The sequence below is a fragment of the Coregonus lavaretus genome (genome assembly GCF_964263955.1).
Source record: "Coregonus lavaretus genome assembly, chromosome: 10".
Classification (NCBI taxonomy): Eukaryota; Metazoa; Chordata; class Actinopteri; order Salmoniformes; family Salmonidae; genus Coregonus; species Coregonus lavaretus.
Window position 1 is genome coordinate 12,546,537 of NC_139997.1, and position 27,905 is coordinate 12,574,441.

At 44.3% G+C, this 27,905-nt stretch overlaps 1 pseudogene across 1 annotated transcript; it reads left to right on the plus strand.

Annotated features, from left to right (window-relative positions):
• LOC311135825 (protein transport protein Sec31A-like) lies at positions 1–27,868 on the plus strand (annotated as a pseudogene). The gene is made up of 22 exons (XR_014615419.1): positions 1–55; positions 372–495; positions 822–1,018; positions 1,255–1,350; positions 1,933–2,073; positions 2,596–2,738; positions 3,115–3,214; positions 3,418–3,579; positions 3,765–3,911; positions 4,136–4,366; positions 4,492–4,566; positions 5,391–6,326; positions 6,777–6,873; positions 6,963–7,158; positions 7,945–8,044; positions 13,071–13,140; positions 15,424–15,786; positions 18,347–18,402; positions 26,755–26,948; positions 27,149–27,265; positions 27,455–27,526; positions 27,692–27,868. The product of XR_014615419.1 is annotated as a protein transport protein Sec31A-like (transcript).
• Positions 27,869–27,905: the final 37 nt, after the last annotated feature.

Consider the following 27,905-nt stretch of genomic DNA (forward strand, 5'->3'; position numbering starts at 1 on the left):
ACGGCCATCCAGAGCTGGAGCCCAGCACAGCACCACCCTGTGTACCTGGCAGCAGGTGTGTGTGTTTTCTTGTCTTATACACTTCACTGTCCATCTCTGATAATGTACATGCTGTACTGACAGGGGGGATGCAAAGAAGAGGACCAAAGAAGAGACTTACTGTAATCAGCCAGCAGATTTTCTTGTGGTTTAAGCGTAGCCATGACATGAGCTACATAATGAAAAGATGTTGAATATCCTTGAAATGTACAAAACTGACTGACATTCAACTGACATGTTGAATATTTGTTGTCTGAACAGCTTTCCAGTTAATGTGACTGTCTACCTGGTCAGGTATTGCTGACCCCTCACCTGTCTGTCTGTGTGTCCAGGTACGTCAGCCCAGCAGCTGGATGCCTCCTTCAGTACCACCGCCTCTCTGGAGATCTTTGAGCTGGACCTGGCCGAGCCTTCTCTGGACATGAAGCTCTGCGGCGCATACTCCTCCTCTCACAGGTAAGGAAACCCTAGCACTAGTCTTAATGCTAACCCCATCAGAGGAATGTTTCTTTCAACAGGATTCTTTGTAAATTATATTTCTTCAGAGAACTCCAGTAGTAGGTTAAACCCAGGTAGGGCATAGTAGTACAACTGTAATGGTTAAACTCAGGTCACTGGAATGAGCAACAGCAATCAACAAATATTAGTGCAATACAAGTTCCAATAATAAGCATCAGAGCAGGGAAGTCAGCTGTCATAAACAACTCCTGGCTAGGTTTTGAAAACATACGTCTTTGTAGCTCTTCGTCATAGCTAAGACTGCTCTCATCTCTCTTCACCAGATACCACACGCTGGCGTGGGGTCCCCACGGCATGGATGCGCAGGGTCTCCTGTCCGGAGTGCTCATTGCGGGGGGGCGAGAATGGTGATGTCATCTTGTACGACCCGGCCAAGATTATTGCTGAAGACAGTGACGTTGTCATCGCTCAGAGCGACCAACACAGCGGGCGGGTCAGAGTTGATGTCAACTCCTTCCAGGTATACCGAACTAACTGCTTTCACTAACCTGTGGAGTGAGCTTTGGCTTTATGCTGTGCATAGTACTCACATTTGGTTTCCAATATCTCTAAGAGAACTTCTCACTTTTGTTTTATTGGAATACTAATGTTTTGGTCTACAAACCTTGTCAAGTGTCTCTCATTGTGTTTGTTATTGTAGTTGCAGTGTCACCCCATGTTAGCTAGTGATAATAATGCATTACTTCCCTTACCCAGACCAACCTGGTGGCTTCAGGAGGTAACGAATCAGAGATCTACATCCGGGACCTGAACAACTTTGGCTCCCCAATGACACCAGGCCCTAAAACTCAGGTAAGACCCATGACATGGTTAAGAAATAAATACGTTTTGAAATTGAACCTTCAGAGTAGGGTTGTCACGATACCAGTATCGCGATACTCAGAGGTATCGTGGCAAGGAAACAAAACATGAAGCGGACTAAATTTCCTGAGGAAAACAGTCCTAATGTTGGAAACAAGCAGCCTGAGGTTGTCACCCATTACATTTACGTAATTTAGCAGACACTCTTATCCAGAGCGACTTACAGTAGTGAGTGCATACATCTTCATATTTGTTTGTACTGGTCCCCTGTGGGAATCAAATCGAACCCACAACCTTGGCGTTGCAAGTGCCATGCTCTACCAACTGAGCATGTTTCTTTTCCAAGCTACAGCACACAATATGTTACATACAGTAGGTTTTTTAACCAAAGGGTTTAGTCTGCTTTGTGTTTTCCTTTTTTCCATGGGAAATCAGGTATTGCGTAGTATTGCGATACTGGTATCGTGACAACCCTACTTCAGAGTGCTACCCAGTTCATTTTTTATGGATTATCAATGAGAATTTATGGAGTAGAGGAACGTTTGAGTGAGCAGGTTGTTTATGTTATTTCAGCCTCTGGAGGACGTCAGCTGTGTCGCGTGGAACAGACAGGTCAAACACATCCTGGCTTCAGCCAGGCCCAGCGGCCGCGCCTCCATCTGGAACCTCCGCAAGAACGACCTCATTATCAAAGTCGGCGACCACAGCAACATGGTAGGTAACGTACGTCTGCTGTTTACGGCTCAATTTGCCACTTATGAACCCAGCAACAGGGTACGCAGCAACACACGTTTGTCTGTGTCTGTCTGCTGTTAAAGCCTCAGTCTGTAATTTGTGACCACAGCAACATGGTACACTACGCATGTCTGTATCTTTCTGTCTGCTGTTAAAGGCTTAGTCTGTCACTTTCATCTCCAGTTTAAAAGTGTTGTCCCTGGCTTGCAGCGTTCTGTAAACCGTGGGGGTGGGGGTGAAGAATTCCCTGCTCCTTCAGTCAGAAGATTGGCAAATGTAACTGCCACTGAGTTGTTTTGAATTCTGTGGTAAACCTCCCCAAAACGAATAACAATGGAAGGTACAGGTTGCGCCTTCAGTTGTTTTGGGATGATAATTATTGTGTAATTTTCCTTTGACAGACAGATTTGGCAACCGTATAGGCCTGAGGCTTTTGACATAAAATGTTACTTAGTACAAACACGCCTGTGTGTGTGTGTGTGTGTGTGTGTGTGTGTTCAGATGCACTGTTCTGGGCTGGAGTGGAACCCAGAGGTAGCTACTCAGCTGGTGCTGGCCTCGGAGGATGACCGGATGCCAGTGATCCAGATCTGGGACCTGCGTTTCGCCACCTCCCCTCTCAAAGTCCTGGAGAACCACACACGGTAAACTATCACTTCAAATTAATCTGGTATCCAGTCTTGAAAAAGTAACATGTTAAAAGTTGAAACGCTGACTGACTGTACTTGGAATAATGGAGGCAAAAACAACCTGTTGGTAGTCAAACGTGTTGGGGCTAAACTCAGTAAGACACCTAGCAATCTTGAATTGAATGAATGATTCCTTGCTTGCTATAGAGATCTCTGGGAGATGGGGATGCCTGCTCACAGTGGAGTGATCAGAACTCAATGATCTGGTTTGAAGGCTAACAAAATAATGGCACACCCAAGACTTGTCAGAACTAATGCAATACAAGTGTTCAGTAGATCGAATGTAGTCGGATTTAAATGATGCCAATTAAAACCCTTGTGTGTTCATCAGGGGTGTCCTGGCCATCGCCTGGAGTCTGGCTGACCCTGAGCTGCTACTGAGCTGTGGGAAGGATAACAGAATCCTCTGGTGGAACCACAGAGGTCTCACACACCTGCATACACATGCATTGATCCAATGACCCCTGTGCTATTCTTAGCATGGTCCCTATCTACAAAGTACAGTACACTGTTAATAAGTTTCATTACTGAGACATACACGTACACAGCTTTATTTAACCACAAATTTAACCATAAATACATTCCTGTCCTATCTGTAGTTGCCTTCTGATGTGAATCTGTTGTTAATCTCCAGGTGCTGTATGAGTTGCCTACCAGTACCCAGTGGTGCTTTGACATCCAGTGGTGTCTCAGGAACCCAGCGGTGCTGTCGGCTGCAGCCTTTGACGGACACATCAGCATTTACTCCATCATGGGGGGCAGCAGCCAGGCTGTCAGCCAGACACAGGCAGACACAGTGGGTACCAGTTTCACACATTAACGCTGTTCAGGGTGGAAACTGGCCACCATGTTGGTTAGGGTTACAGACACGGTTAGCACCGACTCAGAGATGAACAGTGGTTTAGAGTGGAAACTCTCTTCCATTTTGGAGACACTTGATCATTGTTCATTTTGCTGCTCTTTGACCTGTCTCTGTTCCAGATCAGCACATCATTTGGCAACATGGATCCGTTTGGAATGGGCCAGACCCTGCCCCCGCTGCAGCTTCCCCAGGCATCCCCCTACACAGCCACCCCCCTCAAAAAGCCCCCCAAGTGGATCCGCAGGCCCGTGGGGGCCTCCTTCGCTGTGAGTCACTATCTTCTCTGCCTTCATTACTTTGCTATGTTTGTCAAGTCGTATGCATGGATGTATGATGTACAGTTACTGAGCAGCACATTGTTTTCCTTTTGTGTTATTATCTGACCTCCTGGTGACCTTTACTGCATGTTCCTTTCTCTCACCTCTATAGAAATTGATAAGTTGAAATCGTACTAATAAGTTATTCTCTTCCTATTTCTCTCCCCCTCCAGTTTGGTGGTAAGCTGGTGTCGTTGGAGAACATTAAGCCCAGCCCCCAGCAGCCTCAGCAGCCCACGGCCCATGTGGTTCACGTGAGTCAGGTGATCACCGAGACGGCCTTCCTGGAGCGCTCGGCCCAGCTGCAGGCCATGCTGGCTGCAGGCAGCTTCACTGACTTCTGCCAGGAGAAGATAGATGCTGCCCAGAACGAGTTCGACAAGACCGTCTGGTCCTTCCTGAAGGTAGGGATGGGAACTCGGACTTCACTTTTCCTTTATTGTCTAGTGTTAAAACAGAAGTTTGTCTCTTGCTGTACTGCAAGGTATTGCTGTGCTTTTACTTTACCAATGTTCAATTGTGTTCTCAGGTGAACTTTGAGAATGACGCTCGTGGAAAATACCTGGAGCTTTTGGGATACAAGAAGGAGGAGCTAGCAGCAAAGGTGATGTTGGAAATGAACCGTCACTGAATGTCCTCAGGCCTTGTCAGTCTGTCTGTCTGACCTGTCTGATCCTAATGCTGTTTGTCAGCCTGGTTTAACTCTGCTGTGGATGTTGGTTGTTTGTTTACAGATTGCAGCAGAATAAAATAAAAACCTATTCAGCCTGAGGAGGTACCGTCTTTCTTTCCCGTGTGTGTGTGTGTGTGTGCGCACGAAACCTATAATTCATTATTTGTGACAACACGGTAAGCAACATGGCATCGGAAGCAACAATTTGCTGAAATGTAGATAGTAATGCTAATGGTAATCAAATGCAAATGTATCTGCTCATTCACTCTCCATGTGTGTGAGTAGCTTTGGTGTCATTGCTCAAACAGGGAAGTGGTAGGGGCAGTCAGAAACTGTCCAAGATGACTCACTCTCTAGGTTTCACACTACAGTTGTTTAGGTGACTAGGAAAAGGAAGTCTTTCTTTTTCACGCGCTTGGCAGTTCAAGTTAGGACAACTGAAAATTGTTGAATCGCTTCCCTGACTTTTGTCATAGATCATCATTTAATATGATTTGGTGAACTTCACATCACATATTTCCATTGTAACTTATATTTTTCATCTGCAAGACGATACTATTTTCTCATCTGGTTCTTAAAGCTAAAGCATATTTTGTGATTCTGACATTGCTTAACCTGGGCTCAAAGATAACAGTACTAATATCTCAATGGACACAATCAATTAACTTTCATCATTTAACATTAATGAACATTGTTAGGTTTCTAACATTATTCTGATGATTATTTATCTACAACTCTCAATCTAATGGCTCTCTCTGCTGAACTCCAAATCTGGCTCTCCTCTCCTGCTGTATGAATGTGTGCAGCCTTCCCCTGCTCCTTCCCCTACCTCTGAACCTGAGCCTGAGGTTGAACCTGAGCCAGAGGTAGTGCCTGAACCCAGTGCCGCTCCCCAGCTCAGTGCTGAAACCCCGGCTGAGGTCCTTCCTCCTGTGCCTGAGCCTGCTGTTATCGAGCTCGCCCCCGAACCGCCGCTTGAACCTGCCCTCCAGCCTGAACCCCAACCTAAGCCAGAGCTTGCCCCCTCAATCTGTGGTGACCTTTCATCTCCTTCTGATCCTATGCCTGTCCTCCAATCTGAGCCTGTCCTTACTCTTGACCTCAGCGCTGAACCCCAGCTTCTCACTCCTGTTGCTCTCCTGCCAGAGTCTGACCCTACTTTGGCCCCCCCAGCTCTGGCTCCCACCACTGACCTGCAGCAAGTACCCGTGTTTGATCCCGCTGCCTCCTTCACCCTCCAGCCTCCAACAGGGTTCAACCAAGTAGACGTACATTGTGTGTCTGAGTTTGACCACTTTGGCCTAATGCCTCAGGTACAGTCCCCGCTACATCCTGTACCTGACCACACCAACCTGCTGCCAGTACCCGGCTTTGACCCAATGCCATCATTCCCCACCCTGCAGCCTCTAGCCGACCCTGGACGACTCCTCTCCGCCGACCTCCCACCTGAAGACGCATTTGACCTCATCGCTGCTACAAATCTCCAGCCAGCAGCGGAACTGGAACTCAAACCTGCTCCAGAACCGAAATATCCGTTTGACCTCATCGCTGCTGCAAACCTCCAGCAAGCAGCGGAACTGGACGTGACGGAGTCTCTGGAACCAGTGGAAGCGGAAGTGGACCTGACGAGGGCTTTGGCCCTTGAGGCTGAAGCTGAGCCCATCGCCCAGGAAGAGATTCCTCTGGAGGAGGTACCCTCTCCTCTCATCCCCTCTTCTCGTCAGTCCATCCCAGAGAAAGAGAATGTCACATCGTACTGTTACAACGTTCATCGCTAAACTGTAAACCTATTACATTGGTACTGCTACGTCAGTATATTGCTACAGTTATGTCTCTCATCTAGAACTAGAATTGACTTACCAAATTATTATCCTCCTATTTTCCTTCAACTTCCCTTTCTCTCTGGGGTACTCACACCCATTTGTTTGGTTTTACTTTGCTGTCTAATGGTTATATGTAAAGCTCTCTGTGAGATTAGATGTATATAGTGGTATGGAATAACTGTTGTTTTTGAGTTGTTGCCCTGTAAATCTCCCATTGACATCATTTGCACAGCAGTTGGAATTGTACTCTTAGTTCCTCCAGTGAAGGTACTGCTCAAGGTCAAAAAACATGAATAAACTCCCTCTCTGGTCTGTCAGGAGGTGGCAGCACCAGTGGAAGCAGAGGCAGAGGCCAGCCTCCCTGAGGAGGCACCAGCTCCAGTCCAAGAGGGCATTAACCTCGGTCTCAGTCGAGGTAAAGATCCATCTGAATCTCTATTTTGATTGTTCTCAGTTTAAGTTGCCGATGTGCTTTTGTTGTGTGTTGTTGGTTTGTCCGGTCAGGTGTGGACTGCCTGATTACCCAGGCCCTGCTGACCGGGGACTTCGGGGGCGCCGTGGTACTCTGTCTCCATGACAACCGCATGGCCGACAGCATCATCTTGGCTATCGCCGGAGGGGCGGAGCTTCTGGAGAAAACACAGAGGAAGTACTTCACCAAAAATCTTTGCAAGATCACCAAGGTAACTAACACAGTAACGTAACGTAACAAGCTGGTGTGAAGACCAATGCAACGGTGTTCTATCGAGGTGCTTCCCACTGGGCAGCAGTTGCTTCACCGGGCAGCTGTATCCCATGTCGCTGGCGGTAGTTAATGTGGCCAATTTGTTCCATACTCAATTATATTTGGAGTAGGATAGCAGCCTACAGGAGAAATAACTTGTAATATTGGGAGTAACCATCTGGATGTCACCGTGATACAGTCTACTGCTCAATGGAGAGCGTTTGCGCTGCAAGCCGTCAACACAACACCACCTTGCACAGTGTGTCCTTCGCTCCCGGGTTCCGCAGGCCGAGCACTGCTGTCTTGCAGTAACTTAGAGTGAAGTAGCTAGATAGTGTAGCTAATATCAGGCAGGGTGACAGACAGCTAAAGCACATTTATTGCTTTTGTAGTTCGATATAAACGGAATGATTCTGAACACTCGGAAGTCCCAACTTCGGCAGACAAGTTTTAAATTCTCGATGAAGTTTATAGCCACAAACATAAACTATCTAGCTGGGGAGGGCTCATCAGGACGACTGACTGAACCGAATCCGTTCGTCTCCACTCAACTCGCAACATACGTCATACATTTTGGGCGTGTCTGTATAGCCTCCCCCATCACGAAAGTACCTCTATCATGATGAGGTCAGTCAGTGCCATGATCAGGTAGTTGTTGATCCATGGTATTGGCTACCAGTATTGGCTACTGTTCTACTCATATTGTTTATTGATAACGTATCCTTCTGCAGATGATCAGTGGTGGTGTTGAGGAACTGGCAGAGGGAGGTACAGTGGGGGGGAAAAATGGTGTTTATGGGCTGTGGTTTCTGTTGTGGCTCCTCTATTGTTTAGTCATCATTTGTGTTTGTGTGTTCTCCAGGTGAGGTCTGCCTCTACAGTGACCTCCTGGAGTAACCAAACTCCCCCAGCTCTCCCCAGTGTCCCTCCTCCTCTAGGCCCTACCACCACAGACCCCCAGGGACATACACACTAGCCCTCAGTATGGCTGGGACCACACACACATCTGGACCACACTAGCAACTTTGCTTCAGCTTTTTTGGCATGTGTTGAGTATGCCACAATCTTGACCAACTCTAAAATCTAACTCTACTTCTAGCAGCGAACTAAACACACAAATGTTTTGCAGTTTTTTTGAAGGTATCTAGCTAGCTGCCATAGTTATTAGTGCCAGTAGCTTTCCTCCCTAACACTTTTCCCTGGATGTTAATGTCTTTGATGGCTTTGATGTTTCCTCTGGTTGACTGTAGTCCCATATTGTTTGCCTGGATGAAAATGAATTCATTGATTCAACTGGGATTAATACTTTTATATTAAACCAATGAATTGATTTCCAATGTTATCATTACCAAGGGGCTTTTCCTACACTGTTGTTCTAGTATGGAATCAATACGTTACTACTCTCTTCTGTTGCAAGCGCTCCTCTTGCTATTGTGTAGTCGAATTAGACTTAGCACAAATACCAAGCACAGGGTCACAGCCATGTACCTCTGACCCCCTACCCTCACCATGGACCAGCCAGCTAATGCCCACTGAGCTCCACTCCCTTAGGTGCTGTATTAGTCTGCATGTACCCTGCTCTGTTTCCTACTCTACAACCCAACCTTAAGGTCACTGATTGACCCCAACACCACCACTACTTCCACATGCCCCCCTAGTCTCTCTCTCTACCTGACCCCTTACCTCCACAGTCACAGCTCCGCCCCCCTGTTCCCATGGTCCCCATACCGGCTGGTCACTTACTGTAGCTGCAGTAGTATGCATGTCACCCTGTTGATACCCCAACCCACCCTGGATGCATGTCACCCTGTTGATACCCCAACCCACCCTGGATGCATGTCACCCTGTTGATACCCCAACCCACCCTGGATGCATGTCACCCTGTTGATACCCCAACCCACCCTGGATGCATGTCACCCTGTTGATACCCCAACCCACCCTGGATGCATGTCACCCTGTTGATACCCCAACCCACCCTGGATGCATGTCACCCTGTTGATACCCCAACCCACCCTGGATGCATGTCACCCTGTTGATACCCCAACCCACCCTGGATGCATGTATGGTTTGTCATGCATGTCTGTGTGGAGCACCTGATACAACCTCTAACCCTCTCCATGTCTGTCTGTTTCTTCAGTCCAGATCCTGTTTCTCTTTTCGTAGATTCACTCACAGCTCTCTTGTATGTCAGTATTTTGTATGTCTATCTAGTTGTCTTGAAGGGATACTTGGGGATTTTGGCAGTGAGGCCCTTTATCTTCTTCACTATAGTCATATGTTAGAGGTTGTTTCGCGAGCCAATGCTAACTAGCGTTAGCGCAATGACAAAGTCTATGGTATCTTCTAGCTAGCAGATACCATAGACTTCCAGTCATTGCACTAACGCTAGTTAGCAACTTCCTTCAAACTGCACGCAGAGACATACAAATGGTTTCCATGAGTTCATCTGACTCTGGGAAAGTAGATTAAGGGACTCATTGCCAATATCCCTTTAATTCCACCACTTTTCAACCTCATATTCATTATCTCCAGCACCATACCAGTGTCTACATATGTGAAAACGGCATGTTTCTATGATCTGTAGTTGAAAAAAAATGTAAAGTAAAAAACGGTATTGTCTTGCTTGCCATGTCACCGCCAATCTCAAAAAGCAAACATCCCACCCCCCAGTTTCCCATATGGCTCCGCTCAGGTGCCTACAGTACATAAACCATAGACATACACTACATGACCAATAGTATGTGGACACCTGCTTGTCGAACATCTCATTCCAAAATCGTGGGCATTAATATGGAGTTGGTCCCCCCTTTGCTGCTATAACAGCCTCCACTCTTCTGGGAAGGCTTTCAACTAGATGTTGGAACATTGATGCGGGGACTTGCTTCCATTCAGCCACAAGCATTTTTGAGGTCGGGCACTGATGTTGGGCGATTAGGCCTGGCTCGTAGTCGGCCGTCCAATTCATCCCAAAGGTGTTCGATGGGGTTGAGGTCAGGGCTCTGTGCAGGCCAGTCAAGTTCTTCCACACTGATCTCGACAAACCATTTCTGTATGGACCTCGCTTTGTGCACGGGGGCATTTTCATGCTGAAACAGGAAAGGGAAAACTGTTGCCACAAAGTTGGAAGCACAGAATCGTCTAGAATATCGTTGTATGCTGTAGCGTTAAGATTTCCCTTCACTGGCGCTAAGGGGCCTAGCCCGAACTATGAAAAACAGCCCCAGACCATAATTCCTCTACCAAACTTTACAGTTGGCACTATGCATTGGGGCAGGTAGCGTTCTCCTGGCATCCACCAAACCCAGATTTGTCCGTCGGACTGCCAGATGGTGAATTGAGATTCATCACTCCAGAGAACGCGTTTCCACTGCTCCAGAGTCCAAACCACTCCAGCCGACGCTTGTCATTGCGCATGGTGAACTTAGGCTTGTGTGCGGCTACTCGGCCGTGGAAACCCATTTCATGAAGCTCCCGACAAACAGTTATTGTGCTGACGTTGCTTCCAGAGGCAGTTTGTAATTCTGTAGTGAGTGTTGCACTCGGCTGTCTCGTTCTGTGAGCTTGTGTGGCCTACCACTTCGCGGCTGAGCCGTTGTTGCTCCTAGACGTTTCCACTTCACAATAACAATACTTACAGTTGACTGGGGCAGCTCTAGCAGGGCAGAAAGTTGACGAACTGACTTGTTGGAAAGGTGGCATCCTATGACGGTGCCACGTTGGATGTCAATGAGCTCTTCAGTAAGGCCATTCTACTGCCATTGTTTGTCTATGGAGATTGCATTGCGGTCTGCTCGATTTTATACACCTGTCAGCAACGGATGTGGCTGAATCCACTAATTTGAAGGGGTGTCCACATACTTTTGTGTATATATACAGTGAGGGAAAAAAGTATTTGATCCCCTGCTGATTTTGTACGTTTGCCCACTGACAAAGACATGATCAGTCTATCATTTTATGGTAGGTTTATTTGAACAGTGAGAGACAGAATAACAACAACAAAATCCAGAAAAACACATGTCAAAAATTTTATAAATTTATTTGCATTTTAATGAGGGAAATAAGTATTTGACCCCTCTGCAAAACATGACTTAGTACTTGGTGGCAAAACCCTTGTTGGCAATCACAGAGGTCAGACGTTTCTTGTAGTTGGCCACCAGGTTTGCACACATCTCAGGAGGGATTTTGTTCCACTCCTCTTTGCAGATCTTCTCCAAGTCATTAAGGTTTCGAGGCTGACGTTTGGCAACTCGAACCTTCAGCTCCCTCCACTTATTTTCTATAGGATTAAGGTCTGGAGACTGGCTAGGCCACTCCAGGACCTTAATGTGCTTCTTCTTGAGCCACTCCTTTGTTGCCTTGGCCGTGTGTTTTGGGTCATTGTCATGCTGGAATACCCATCCACGACCCATTTTCAATGCCCTGGCTGAGGGAAGGAGGTTCTCACCCAAGATTTGACGGTACATGGCATCGTCCCTTTGATGCGGTGAAGTTGTCCTGTCCCCTTAGCAGAAAAACACCCCCAAAGCATAATGTTTCCACCTCCATGTTTGACGGTGGGGATGGTGTTCTTGGGGTCATAGGCAGCATTCCTCCTCCTCCTCCAAACACGGCGAGTTGAGTTGATGCCAAAGAGCTTGATTTTGGTCTCATCTGACCACAACACTTTCACCCAGTTCTCCTCTGAATCATTCAGATGTTCATTGGCAAACTTCAGACGGGCCTGTATATGTGCTTTCTTGAGCAGGGGGACATTGCGGGCGCTGCAGGATTTCAGTCCTTCACGGCGTAGTGTGTTACCAATTGTTTTCTTGGTAACTATGGTCCCACCTGCCTTGAGATCATTGACAAGATCCTCCCGTGTAGTTCTGGGCTGATTCCTCACCGTTCTCATGATCATTGCAACTCCACGAGGTGAGATCTTGCATGGAGCCCCAGGCCGAGGGAGATTGACAGGTCTTTTGTGTTACTTCCATTTGCGAATAATCGCACCAACTGTTGTCACCTTCTCACCAAGCTGCTTGGCGATGGTCTTGTAGCCCATTCCAGCCTTGTGTAGGTCTACAATCTTGTCCCTGACATCCTTGGAGAGCTCTTTGGTCTTGGCCATGGTGGAGAGTTTGGAATCTGATTGATTAATTGCTTCTGTGGACAGGTGTCTTTTTATACAGGTAACAAGCTGAGATTAGGAGCACTCCCTTTAAGAGTGTGCTCCTAATCTCAGCTCGTTACCTGTATAAAAGACACCTGGGAGCAGAAATCTTTCTGATTGAGAGGGGGTCAAATACTTATTTCCCTCATTAAAATGCAAATCAATTTATAACATTTTTGACGTGCGTTTTACTGGATTTTTTTGTTGTTATTCTGTCTCTCACTGTTCAAATAAACCTACCATTAAAATTATAGACTGATCATTTCTTTGTCAGTGGGCAAACATACAAAATCAGCAGGGGATCAAATACTTTTTTCCCTCACTGTAGTGTATACACACACACCATAGACATACATAATTCACACACACAGAAGTCAGCTCAGACAGATCGAGCTCAGAGAGGTCCAGCTCAGGAGCTCCATCAGCAGCAGATTTTCATTCAGAATGGAAAATGGATGTGTTAATGCAACATGTTAGTACATTGAACCAAATGTTATCGATTAGTTCCTCTAATCAAATCGCACCGAATTGTTTCAAACTAAAACATATCGTTCCTTTATCTTTGTCTTGAAAGGGAAAGATGCACATCCCCACTATTCCCTTTATAATGCACTTTATAGGCCAGGGTATAAGGTTCTTGTCAAAAATAGTGCACTTTATAGGAAATAGGCTGCCATTCGGAATGCAGCCCCTGAGTCTGTGATGTCATCTTCTGTGTCTGTCCTGTCTATCGTTGCAGACTGAGCCGACACCCCCCATTTATGGGATGCCTCCCCCTGGGTCAGATGTGTACTCACATCAGTACCAGCGTAAGTGTCTCAAACATCCCTACCACTTCCAGGTGATGGGTGCTCTCTTCTTCGTGTAGAAGGAAAGTGGCACACTGAACCACCTATAAGTGTGTCTGCTGCCACCAACAGGTTTGGAGTATACACTGAGTAGCCTCGAGGAAATCGTGGCCTCGCACATACAGGCGCTAGCCTTGGGTATTCTAAATACAGTTAGTGTCTCCAACTGTATTTCAAGTCAGACTATCTTCGATGCCCCGTTTTCTAAATTTAAACCATCAAACATTTTCTGTTGAATGTTTGCTTTCATAGTGTTTTCTCTTTGGAATGTTCTTTGCTAATCAGCCTTGAATCTTTCTTTGGCGATTTATCTAAACCTGAAATATCACCCTAAATTGATAATGAGAATGTTTGGCTGTTAACTATCTCACTGCATGATGTCCCATTCTGAATGACAAATCTTTCATGCCTGATAGTCTCTCTATAAAAAAATCTGGCCAGAAATATTGGCACACTTGCAATTTTTTCTAATAATTCAAAATTTCTTCCAGAAAACTATTGAAATTAAAACATTGGTATCCACATATGTATGTCTTTGTTTTGCAGTTGAACAAAACGAAAAAATCTGAATAATTTACTAAATCTTAGCTTATTCCACAAAGAAATCCTAAAATGGCCCGGACAGTATTATTGGCACCTTCTAGAAGTAGTTAGAAATAATTAGATTTCAAGCAGGTGATTCTCTTTTACTTTGGAATTGAACTCACCTGTGGTATGTTGCATGTGCCTGCAATATAAAAATCACTCATTCAGCCAGTTTGAATAGAGAAAAGGACTAATTCTCCTGTTTTGTGTCATTGTGTGTACCGCAATGTGCATGGAGAAAATAAAGAAAACCAGAGAATTATCTGAGGAGGTCAGACACAAATTGTAGCCAAACATGGACAATCTCAAGGCTACAAGTCCATGTCCAGAGACCTTGATGTTCCTGTTTCCACCATACGTAATGTTATCAAGCAGTGTAAGGCCCATGCCACTGTAGCAACCTCTCTGGATGTGGCCGCAAGAGAGAACTTGATGGAAGATTGCAGCGAAGGATTGTTCTAATGGTGGAGAAAGCACCTCTATCAACTGCCACACAGATTCAAGCTGACCTTCAGACACAAGGTATGACAGTTCAATTCGAACCATCTGTTGCCAACTCAATGAAAGGGGGTTGTATGGTAGGAGACCCAGGAGGACCCCACTGCTGAGAGAGAGAGATATAAGAAAGCCCGACTGCAATTTGACAAAACACACCTGAACATGCCAACATCCTTCTGGGAGAATGTCCTGTGGACAGATGAGACCAAATTAGAGCCTTCAAAGAAAATAACACCTTCCCTACAGGCAAACATGGAGAAGGTTCAGTGATGTTTTGGGGTTGCTTTGCTGCTTCTGGCACTGGGTGCCTTGAACGTGTGCATGGCATCGTGAAATCAGGAGAATACCAAGGCATTGGAGCGCAATGTCGGACCCAGTGTCAGAAATCTGTGTCTCCGTCGAAGGTCATGGGTCTTCCCAGCAGGAGAATGACCCCAAACACACTTAAAAAAGCACCCAGGAATGGTTCAAGATCAAACGCTGGACTGTTCTGAAGTGGCCAGCAATGAGTCCAGATCTAAATCCCATTGAAAACTTGTGGAGAGATATGAAAACAGCTGTTGGGAGAAGGCATCCTTCAAATCTGGGTAAACTGGCGCTGTTTGCACAAGAGGAGTGGACCAACCTGCCAGTACAGAGGTGCAGGAAGCTCATTGATGGCTATAGGAAGCGCTTGATTGCAGTTATTTTGAACAAAGGCTGTCCTACCAAATATTAAGTCTAGGGTGTCAATAATTTTGTAATGCCATTTCTGTTTATTTTCTGATTTAAATGGATATATTAAGTTCTGAATCAAAAGCAAAGGTTCTGTAATATTGACAGTGAAATAAAGAATTGTGGAGACTAAATACTTAGGTAAATTTCAACTTATTTTTTGGGGAAATTGTGAGTTACTTGAAAAACGTGCAAGGGTGCCAATATCTTTGGCAACGACTGTACTTTTGAATGAAGTTCTAACTAAGTTGAAGCATTTTTCTGTAATGTTACCATATATTGTAATTATTAACAGAGAAACATGCTTCCATTTCACATTTCCTGAACTGCTAGAAAGTTGAATGCATGTTACTATTGTTAAAGACCCACAGTAAGCACTGTTACAGTTAAAGTATTTAACGTAACTCTGTGACTAATGCATGCTGTTCTCTCTTCTGTGAACCCCAGCCTACCCTCCGGCCAGCCAGTACAACCCTGGCACTGGTGGCCCAGCTATCTATTCACCTCTTCAGTACTCTGCTCCTCCCTCCTTCTCTTCCTCCTCTCCTCAAGCCCCAGCTCCAGGCTTCATGCCCCAGTACACTCAACAACCCCTCTACCAACCTCCTGCCATGGGCCAGCCTCTGTCTTCTCATCCTCCTTTCTCTCCTACTTCCTCCTTCTCTCCTCCTCTGTCCTCTGGAGCGTCTTTCCAACATGGCGGACCAGGGTCGCCTGCCTCGTACATGCTTCCTCCTCCACCAACCGGATCCTCAGGTACACAGCCTGATCCTGGCTCTGCCCCTCTCTCCACCCGCCAGTCATCTACAACATGACAGTACTCAGTACTGGCTTTGGTCCAACATCTACACTACAATACCCCTTAGAAAGAAGCAATGTATTGAACCTGTATTCTAAAGTGGTACGCTAGTGTGGATATTGGAACAAAGCCATAGTTCAGTTTGAATGGCCAACCAAATGTCAAGTGTAGGGTTAGATACCAGCATAGGAAGCTAGTGGTCCATATGGAACTGGTCTTTAAAATTGAGTAAGTGATAGGCAGCTGTGTAGACAGTGTCCAAATATAAGGCCATAGGAACCAGGACTCAGTGTGTGCTATCTATTTGCTTAGTGAGCACAGTGCAGCCAAGCAGACAGGCTTCAGACTGTAATGTCATTATTTTGCACTATAGCCTATTTATTGCCTTACCTCCATAACTTGCTACATTTGCACACACTGTATATATATTTTCTGTTGTATTTTTTGACTTTGTTTTTTTTACCCCATATGTAACTCTGTTGTTTTTATCGCACTGCTTTGCTTTATCTTGGCCAGGTCGCAGTTGTAAATGAGAACTTGTTCTCAACTGGCTTACCTGGTTAAATAAAGGTGAAGTAAATAAAATAAAAAAAGACTGTCAACAGCTGCTGTTGTTCCATGCCTCTCTCACACCTCTAACCCTGGGTGGGGAAAGCTGAGGAAATGTTTTTCAACTGACATACTGTTACTCATTTGAAAAATGGCGGATACTTATTAACAGGGCCCTGTCTGGCCTTTTGGGGTAACCGAAGTGTTAGAGGGGTGTTAGACATTATTAGCATTACCGTATTGTTAAATTAAATGGGACATTATTAGTTAGGTGTAAACATTTACAGGTACAGTAACACTAACAACAACACATTTTTTGGAGGAGGGCAGGTAGCCTAGCGGTTAAGAGCGTTGGTCCAGTAACCGAAAGGTCGCTGATTGGAATCCCTGAGCTGACTAGGTGAAAAATCTGTCGATGTGCCCTTGAGCAAGGCACTTAACCCTAATTGCTCCTGTAAGTCACTCTGGATAAGAGTGTCTGCTAAATTACAAAAATGTTAATTTTGAGTGTCATGAGTGTACTATTAGTAGTTCCCTAGCTATCATTGTCATTATCATATTACTGTTCTCTCACATGTGCCCTGTTGGTTCTGGGAAGTGTTGTAGAGTGTATTTGTTTCATTCACAAAGGGATATAATCCAGACAGTACCTGTTTCATGAAAGGTGAATTTAAATAGACAGCTCTGCTCTGCTACCTTATATAATTACTGTCTGGAAATGTCTGCCACCGGGCCTGACCAGATCATACTATTCAATTTAATCAAAACCATCAAAAGCGCTCGCCAATATTCCTGACGATCAACAGCATTTCCGCTTCTGTTTTATAGATTAATATTTAATCAAAGAACCAGCTTCTATTTATTTTTTTAAACCAGCTGATTTTAACGGGAGCTATCTATCACATAATCAGCTCTGTCACAGACCGGAAGTACCCAGGACAATAATCATAACTGCCATGATGCTGTTGTTGATCAAGAGGTTAACATGGGTATGAGTGTCAGTTGGTGGACCCCGATGTGTGGTGGTCTGGGCAGGAGCGTAAGCAGCAATGATTGGGTTGGTGGTAAATTAAGAGTCCAATTGGGATGGCTCAGAGCTTTACTTGGCTATCTAGGGCAGGCAATATCCTGATGAAAATGACAGGCAGGAGGATCATGATGATTATATTTAGGGGTCAGCCCAGGCTACACTGTGCTCAAATACCAATGCATTTAGCCTAAACAAAACTGTTTTGGTCATTTACTGAAATGTAAATAAAATGAGCCATACAGCCTACGCCGTTGCTCGTTGTCTTGCTGATGCACTATGATATGTATAGCTTGCTTCAACTTTGGCGACTAGTAAGTATTTTTTAAACCTCCCGCTTTGGGCTGAATGTGTCAATGTGTATTTCATATATGCATAATCTATGAGCAGAATTACTGTTTTACCTCGGTTAGCCACGAAATCCCTAGTTTGAAAGTGACTGTTCTCTGGAAACTGCGGTACCATTTTCGCTACATTTAGCCCCACTTGGGCCAGCCCTCTAGCAATTCGAGTTTAAGCCAATGAGCTTCAGCCCCTCGCCATTTGCGTGACAGCTAGCAAGACGCACACACAGTAGAGAGAGAGCAATGACGTGGTGCACATATCTGCACATTTGTGATGTACGCAATTTTCTGGAACCACTTTTGGCTCGTGGGCGCTACATTCAGAACAACTGGCAAAGTTTTCAAAATTACCGGAGAATCTATTTAAGTAATTTTAAAATAAGCGCAATCAAAGCAATAATTATATTTTTGCCTATCCATGCTACCCAGAAATCGGCATACAAAATATTCAAAATCCCTCTCCCCATACCCGCTTATGAAAAACAACTCTTACAAGTCCCGTTCTCTGTGGCCGAATCATTCCAGTGTTGTGCTGTGAGTAGTCTGGGTGCCAGTCTAACTGTAGTTGTCTCTTGCCAAGCTAGAGACAGTGGCACCGAGGCTGTAGTGAGGAGACGGGTGAGTGATGGGTTTCTCTCTGCTTCTCCACAGGCCCTCAGAACGGCTGGAACGACCCTCCTACTCTGAGCAGAGTGCCAAAGAAGAAGGTGAGACCTATCACACAACCACTAGCACATACATTATCATGCTGTGGTCACTGACCCTGGGTCTATAGCTCTCCAGGACACAGGAGCAGTGGATTAACCACACACACTGAGTATATAAAACTATTTCGATGATATAGACTGACCAGGTGAATCCAGGTGAAAGCTATGATCCCTTATTGAAGTCAATTGTTAAATCAGTGTAGATGAATGGGAGGAGACTGGTTAAAGAAGGATGATGATTATTATTTATTTTTTTACCCCCTTTTTCTCCCCAATTTCGTGATAGCCAATTGGTAGTTAGTCTTGTTTCATAGTATAGTTTCTTCTTCTTTTTATTCAGTTTAGTCACATGATTTCTCAATTTACAGTACGTTTGCCAATCGGTTGTGCAGCCAGACTTATTTGCCATTCCTTTTGCCTCATCCCTCTCAACCATACCATTTTTCAATTCATCATCAAGCCACAGGGATTTAACAGTTTTTACAGTCATTTCCTTAATGGGTGCATGCTTATTAGTAACTGTAATATTCAATTTCATAAATGTGTCAAGTGCAGCATCTGGTTGCTCCTCATTACACACCACAGACCAACAAATATTCTTTACATCAATAACATAGGAATCACTACAAAACGTATTGTATAATCTCTTATACACTATATTAGGCCCAGCCTTTGGAACTTTGGTTTTCCTAGATATGGCTACTATATTGTGATCACTACATCCAATGGATTTGCATACTGCTTTAAAGCAAATTTCTGCAGCATTAGGAAAGATGTGATCAATATATGTGGATGATTTCATTCCTGTGCTGTTTGTAACGACCCTGGTAGGTTGACTGATAACCTGAACCAGGTTGCAGGTACTGGTTACAGTTTGAAGCTTTTTCTTGAGTGGGCAGCTTGATGAAAGCCACTCAATATTTAATTCACCCAGAAAATATACCTCTCTGTTGATATCGCATACATTATAATAAAATAAAATATAAAATGCCATTTAGCAGACGCTTTTATCCAAAGCGACTTACAGTCATGCTTGCATACATTTTTATGTATGGGTGGTCCCGGGGATCGAACCCACTACCTTGGTGTTACAAGTGCCGTGCTCTACCAGCTGAGCTACAGAGGACCATTATCAAGCATTTCACACGTTATCCAGATACTGACTGTTAGCACTTGGTGGTCTATAGCAGCTCCCCACAATAATGGGCTTTAGGTGAGGCAGATGAACCTGTAGCCGTATTACTTCAACAGTATTTAACATGTGAACCTCTCTAAGCTTTACAGGAATGTGGTTCTGAATATAACACCTCCACCATTGGCATTTCTGTATTTTTTGTAGATGTTATAACCATGTATTGCTACCACTGTATCATCAAAGGTACTATCTAAGTGAGTTTCAGAGTTGTCAGAATATGAATGTCATCTGTTACTAGCAAATTATTGATTTCATGAACCTTGTTTCTTAAGCTACATATGTTAACGTGGGATATTTTTAGCACTTTTTTGGGATGCTTGATTGTTTTCATTGATTGACTGGGAAGCTTAGCAGAAGTAGACATGCTCATGTTTTTTATGTTAGTGCAGGGTGAGCTGCACACAGTGGACTTCCTACTAGGGCACACCGCCTCAGTGCTAACAGTATAACTCTGGTTCATAGGCACATGATTACTGCATACAATAGCTGTAGGATCAGCAGAGGCATTCAGGGCAGTTAGAGGAACATAAATTAGGTTATTTACATTGTGTTTACCAACGCCCCTGGGATAATGAAAATTTGCTGAAGCATTATGACAACTCAGCGACATAATGGTAGGGATGAACTGAGCTGGGCTTGGGTCATTGATAAGTCATTGTCTCAACTAAGCATTGGAGTCAACATGGGCCAGCACCCCTGTGGAATGCTTTCGACACCTTGTAGAGTCCATGCCCCGACAAATTGAGGCTGTTCTGAGGTGGGGGTGCAAAACAATATTAGGAAGGTGTTCATAATGTTTTGTACACTCAGTATGTGTGTATATATATATATATATATATATATATGCACATACACACACACAGTGCATTCGGAAAGTATTCATGTTACAGCCTTATTCTAAAATTGATTAAATATGATTTGTTATCAATTTACACACGATACCCCATAATCACAAAGCGAAAACAGGTTTTTAAAAATGTTTGCAAATGTCTTAAAAATTAAAAACAGAAATACCTTATTTGGTCAGGGAGGTGACCAAGAACCTGATGGTCACTCTGACAGAGCTCCAGAGCTCCTCAGTAAAAAGCACATGACAGCCCTCTTGAAGTTTGCCGAAAGGCACCTAAAGACTCAGACCATGAGAAACAAGATTCTCTGGTCTGATGAAACCAAGATTGAACTCTTTGGCCTGAATGCCAAGTGTCACGTCTGGAGGAAACCTGGCACCATCCCTACGGTGAAGCATGGTGGTGGCAGCATCATACTGTGGGGATGTTTGTCAGCGCCAGGGACTGGGAGACTAGTCAGGATTGAGGGAAAGATGAATGGAGCAAAGTACAGAGAAATCCTTGATGAAAACCTGCTCCAGAGCGCTCAGACTGGGGCGAAGGACAATGACCCTAAGCACACAGCCAAGACAACGCAGGAGTGGCTTCGGGACAAGTCTCTGAATGTCCTTGAGTGGCCCAGCCAGAGCCCGGACTTGAACCCAATCTAACATCTCTGGAGAGACCTGAAAATAGCTGTGCAGCGACGCTCCCCATCCAACCGGACAGAGCTTGAGAGGATCTGCAGAGAAGAATGGGAGAAACTCCCCAAATACAGGTGTGCCGAGCTTGTAGCGTAATACCCAAGAAGACTCGAGGCTGTAATCGCTGCCAAAGGTGCTTCAACAAAGTACTGAGTAAAGGGTCTGAATACTTCTGTAAATGTGATACATTTGCAAACAATTCTAAAAACCTGTTTTTGCTTTGTCATTATGGGGTATTGTGTGTAGATTGATGGGGGGGCATAAAAAAAAAAATCAATTTTAGAATAAGGCTATAATGTGGAAAAAGTGAAGGGATCTTAATATTTTCCGAATGCACTGTACATACATACTGTATATATATATATATATATATATATATATATGTGTGTGTGTATGTGTGTGTGTGTGTGTGTGTATATGTGTGTGTGTGTGTGTGTGTATATATAATCTCAGTTGAAGTCGGAAGTTTACATACACTTAGAGTCATTAAAACTTGTTTTTCAACCACTCCACACATTTCTTGGTAACAAACTATAGTTTTGGCAAGTCGGTTAGGACATCTACTTTGTGCATGACACAAGTAATTTTTCCAACAATTGTTTACAGACAGATTATTTCACTTCTAATTCACTGTATCACAATTCCAGTGGGTCAGAAGTTTGCATACACTACGTTAACTGTGCCTTTAAACAGCTTGGAAAATTCCAGAAAATGATGTCCTGGCTTTAGAAGCTTCTGGTAGGCTAATTGACATCATTTGAGTCAATTGGAGGTGTACCTGTGGATGTATTTCAATGCCTACCTTCAAACTCAGTGCCTCTTTGCTTGACATCATGGGAAAATCAAAAGAAATCAGCCAAGACCTCAGAAAAAAATGGTAGATCTCCACAAGTCTGGTTCATCCTTGGGAGCAATTTCCAAATGCCTGAAGGTACCATGTTCATCTGTACAAACAATAGTACGCAAGTATAAACACCATGGGACCACGCAGCCGTCATACTGCTCAGGAAGGAAACGCGTTCGGTCTCGTAGAGATGAACGTACTTTGGTGCGAAAAGTGCAAATCAATCCCAGAACAACAGCAAAGGACCTTGTGAAGATGCTGGAGGAAACAGGTACAAAAGTATCTATATCCACAGTAAAACGAGTCCTATATCAACATAACCTGAAAGGCCGCTCAGCAAGGAAGAAGCCACTGCTCCAAAACCGCCATAAAAAAGCCAGACTACGGTTTGCAACTGCACATGGGGACAAAGATCGTACTTTTTGGAGAAATGTCCTCTGGTCTGATTAATCAAAAACAGAACTGTTTGGCCATAATGACCATCGTTATGTTTGGAGGAAAAAGGGGGTGCCTTGCAAGCCGAAGAACACCATCCCAACCGTGAAGCACGGGGTGGCAGCATCATGCTGTGGGGGTACTTTGTTGTAGGAGGGATGGTGCACTTCACAAAATAGATGGCATCATGAGGATGGAAAATTATGTGGATATATTGAAGCAACATCTCAAGACATCAGTCAGGAAGTTAAAGCTTGGTCACAAATGGGTTTTCCAAATGGACAATGACCCCAAGCATACTTCCAAAGTTGTGGCAAAATGGCTTAAGGACAACAAAGTCAAGGTATTGGAGTGGCCATCACAAAGCCCTGACCTCAATCCTGTAGAAAATGTGTGGGCAGAACTGAAAAGGCGTGTGCGAGCAAGGAGGTCTACAAACCTGACTCAGTTACTCCAGCTCTGTCAGGAGGAATGGGCCAAAATTCACCCAACTTATTGTGGGAAGCTTGTGGAAGGCTACCAGAAACGTTTGACCCAAGTTAAACAGTTTATAGGCAATGCTACCAAATTCTAATTGAGTGTATGTAAACTACTGACCCACTGGGAATGTGCTGAAATAAATCATTTTCTCTGCTATTATTCTGACATTTCACATTCTTACAATAAAGTGGGGATCCTAACTGACCTAAGACAGGGAATTATTACTAGGATTAAATGTCAGGAATTGTGAAAAACTGAGTTTAAATGTATTTGGCTAAGGTGTATGTAAACTTCCGACTTCAACTGTATATATATATATATATATATATATATATATATATATATATATATATATATATATATATATATATATATATATATATGTGTGTGTATGTATGTGTATATATATATACATATGTGTATTTAAATTTTAGTCATTTAGCAGACGCTCTTATCCAGAGCGACTTAGTTAGTGAATGCATACATTTTTTAAATAAAAAATTCATACTGGCCCCCCCGTGAGGCCGTGTGTGTATACAGTGAGGGAAAAAAGTATTTGATCCCCTGCTGATTTTGTAGGTTTGCCCACTGACAAAGAAATGATCAGTCTATAATTTTAATGGTAGGTTTATTTGAACAGTGAGAGACAGAATAACAACAAAAAAATCCAAAAAAACGCATGTCAAAAATGTTATAAATTGATTTGCATTATAATGAGGGAAATAAGTATTTGACCCCTCTGCAAAACATGACTTAGTACTTGGTGGCAAAACCCTTGTTGGCAGTCACAGAGGTCAGACGTTTCTTGTAGTTGGCCACCAGGTTTGCACACATCTCAGGAGGGATTTTGTCCCACTCCTCTTTGCAGATCTTCTCCAAGTCATTAAGGTTTCGAGGGTGACGTTTGGCAACTCGAACCTTCAGTTCTCTCCACAGATTTTCTATGGGATTAAGGTCTGGAGACTGGCTAGGCCACTCCAGGACCTTAATGTGCTTCTTCTTGAGCCACTCCTTTGTTGCCTTGGCCGTGTGTTTTGGGTCATTGTCATGCTGGAATACCCATCCACGACCCATTTTCAATGCCCTGGCTGAGGGAAGGAGGTTCTCACCCAAGATTTGACGGTACATGGCCCCCTGTTCATCGTCCCTTTGATGCGGTGAAGTTGTCCTGTCCCCTTAGCAGAAAAACACCCCCAAAGCATAATGTTTCCACCTCCATGTTTGACGGTGGGGATGGTGTTCTTTGGGTCATAGGCAGCATTCCTCCTCCTCCCAACACGGCGAATTGAGTTGATGCCAAAGAGCTCGATTTTGGTCTCATCTGACCACAACACTTTCACCCAGTTCTCCTCTGAATCATTCAGATGTTCATTGGCAAACTTCAGACAGGCCTGTATATGTGCTTTCTTGAGCAGGGGGACCTTGCGGGCGCTGCAGGATTTCAGTCCTTCACGGCGTAGTGTGTTACCAATTGTTTTCTTGGTGACTATGGTCCCAGCTGCCTTGAGATCATTGACAAGATCCTCCCGTGTAGTTCTGGGCTGATTCTTCACCGTTCTCATGATCATTGCAACTCCACAAGGTGAGATCTTGCATGGAGCCCCAGGCCGAGGGAGATTGACAGTTCTTTTGTGTTTCTTCCATTTGCGAATAATCACACCAACTGTTGTCACCTTCTCACCAAGCTGCTTGGCGATGGTCTTGTAGCCCATTCCAGCCTTGTGTAGGTCTACAATCTTGTCCCTGACATCCTTGGAGAGCTCTTTGTTCTTGGCCATGGTGGAGAGTTTGGAATGTGATTGATTGATTGCTTCTGTGGACAGGTGTCTTTTATACAGGTAACAAGCTGAGATTAGGAGCACTCCCTTTAAGAGTGTGCTCCTAATCTCAGCTCGTTACCTGTATAAAAGACACCTGGGAGCCAGAAATCTTTCTGATTGAGAGGGGGTCAAATACTTATTTCCCTCATTAAAATACAAATCAATTTATAACATTTTTGACATGCGTTTTTCTGGATTTTTTTGTTGTTATTCTGTCTCTCACTGTTCAAATAAACCTACCATTTAAAATTATAGACTGATCATTTCTTTGTCAGTGGGCAAATGTACAAAATCAGCAGGGGATCAAATACTTTTTTCCCCTCACTGTATGTGTGTATATATATATATATATATCATACATGCATACATACATACATACAGTGGGGGAAAAAAGTATTTAATCAGCCACCAATTGTGCAAGTTCTCCCACTTAAAAAGATGAGAGAGGCCTGTAATTTTCATCATAGGTACACGTCAACTATGACAGACAAATTGAGAAAAACAATTCCAGAAAATCACATTGTAGGATTTTTAATGAATTTGCAAATTATGGTGGAAAATAAGTATTTGGTCACCTACAAACAAGCAAGATTTCTGGCTCTCACAGACCTGTAACTTCTTCTTTAAGAGGCTCCTCTGTCCTCCACTCGTTACCTGTATTAATGGCACCTGTTTGAACTTGTTATCAGTATAAAAGACACCTGTCCACAACCTCAAACAGTCACACTCCAAACTCCACTATGGCCAAGACCAAAGAGCTGTCAAAGGACACCAGAAACACAATTGTAGACCTGCACCAGGCTGGGAAGACTGAATCTGCAACAGGTAAGCAGTTTGGTTTTAAGAAATCAACTGTGGGAGCAATTATTAGGAAATGGAAGACATACAAGACCACTGATAATCTCCCTCGATCTGGGGCTCCACGCAAGATCTCACCCCGTGGGGTCAAAATGATCACAAGAACAGTGAGCAAAAATCCCAGAACCACACGGGGGGACCTAGTGAATGACCTGCAGAGAGCTGGGACCAAAGTAACAAAGCCTACCATCAGTAACACACTACGCCGCCAGGGACTCAAATCCTGCAGTGCCAGACGTGTCCCCCTGCTTAAGCCAGTACATGTCCAGGCCCGTCTGAAGTTCGCTAGAGTGCATTTGGATGATCCAGAAGACGATTGGGAGAATGTCATATGGTCAGATGAAACCAAAATATAACTTTTTGGTAAAAACTCAACTCGTCGTGTTTGGAGGACAAAGAATGCTGAGTTGCATCCAAAGAACACCATACCTACTGTGAAGCATGGGGGTGGAAACATCATGCTTTGGGGCTGTTTTTCTGCAAAGGGACCAGGACGACTGATCCGTGTAAAGGAAAGAATGAATGGGACCATGTATCGTGAGATTTTGAGTGAAAACCTCCTTCCATCAGCAAGGGCATTGAAGATGAAACGTGGCTGGGTCTTTCAGCATGACAATGATCCCAAACGCACCGCCCGGGCAACGAAGGAGTGGCTTCGTAAGAAGCATTTCAAGGTCCTGGAGTGGCCTAGCCAGTCTCCAGATCTCAACCCCATAGAAAATCTTTGGAGGGAGTTGAAAGTCCGTGTTGCCCAGCGACAGCCCCAAAACATCACTGCTCTAGAGGAGATCTGCATGGAGGAATGGGCCAAAATACCAGCAACAGTGTGTGAAAACCTTGTGAAGACTTACAGAAAACGTTTGACCTGTGTCATTGCCAACAAAGGGTATATAACAAAGTATTGAGAAACTTTTGTTATTGACCAAATACTTATTTTCCACCATAATTTGCAAAAAAATTCATAACAAATCCTACAATGTGATTTTCTGGATTTGTTTTTCTCATTTTGTCTGTCATAGTTGACGTGTACCTATGATGAAAATTACAGGCCTCTCATCTTTTTAAGTGGGAGAACTTGCACAATTGGTGGCTGACTAAATACTTTTTTCCCCCACTATATATATATATATATATATATATATATATATATATATATATATATATATATATATATATTTCCCCCTTTCAGGTTCCAGAGAACTACACTCCTCCTGCCTCCATCTTTTCTCCCCTGGGTGCCGGGGACCCCCAGGCCCAGCAGTCCCCCTCCATGCCCCCCCATCCCATGGCCCCAGGCCAGGCCCAGAACCAGGGCATGCAGCAGCAGCAGATGGAGGGAATGTGGAGGGAGCGCCCGGAGCCCCTACTGGAGATGTCATACAGGTATTGGTCTGTTGCTTTTATAAATTGGCCTATTCCTGATTTAAGATTATGAGAAACATTGATAGTGGATTACATTACTAGTAGTGTTATATGGCCTCAAAGCTCTTAACATTTTAAGGTGGTAAAATTGCAATTTAGAAAACTCTGCAATAATTCACAATAATTCCAGTCTAAACCCATGGACTGTGATTACCGTCCAGCCGCTGCAGTCCATCCCTGCTGAGAAGATCACTAAGAAACCCATCCCTGAGGAGCACCAGGTCCTGAAGAACACCTTAGAGGGCCTCATCCAGTGCTTGGCTGCTGCCACAGACCCTGTGAGTACAGCACTCCAAAAAATAAATCCCCTTCAGTTACAGTTCATATACAATACTGTGTAGTACATAGACGTTTAGATGCCTCTTCAAATAAAACTCCTTTCCTATATAATTAATTTGTCTACAAAGTGATTTTAAAAAAGTGATTGTGTAAAACATTTTTCAATGTACTTGTCTCATCCCCCACAGCAAACCAAGAGGAAGCTGGATGACGCCAACAAGCGCCTTGAGGCCCTCTATGACAAGCTACGAGAGCAGACAGTGAGTTGAATAATTCTACATTCTTACACTTCTAAATTCCATGTTAGAATGTTGCATATCATTTTGAAACGTACACTCACACCATGAATCTCTCTCTGTCAATCTCTGTCTATCTCTCTCAATTTCTCCCTCTTTCGTCTCTCTCGGTCTCTTTGTTGTGTCTAGCTCTCCCTGGCCATCGTAGGAGGCCTGCACAACATGGTGCAGTGCATCGAGTCTCGTTCCTACATGGAGAGCCTCAACATCCACACGCACATAGTGAGTAGCAGCAACTTCAGCGAGACGTCTGCCTTCATGCCTGTGCTTAAGGTGGTGCTGCAAGCCAACAAACTGGGGGTCTGAGCAGGATGAGAAACCCTCCCCCACTCCTCTGAGTCTG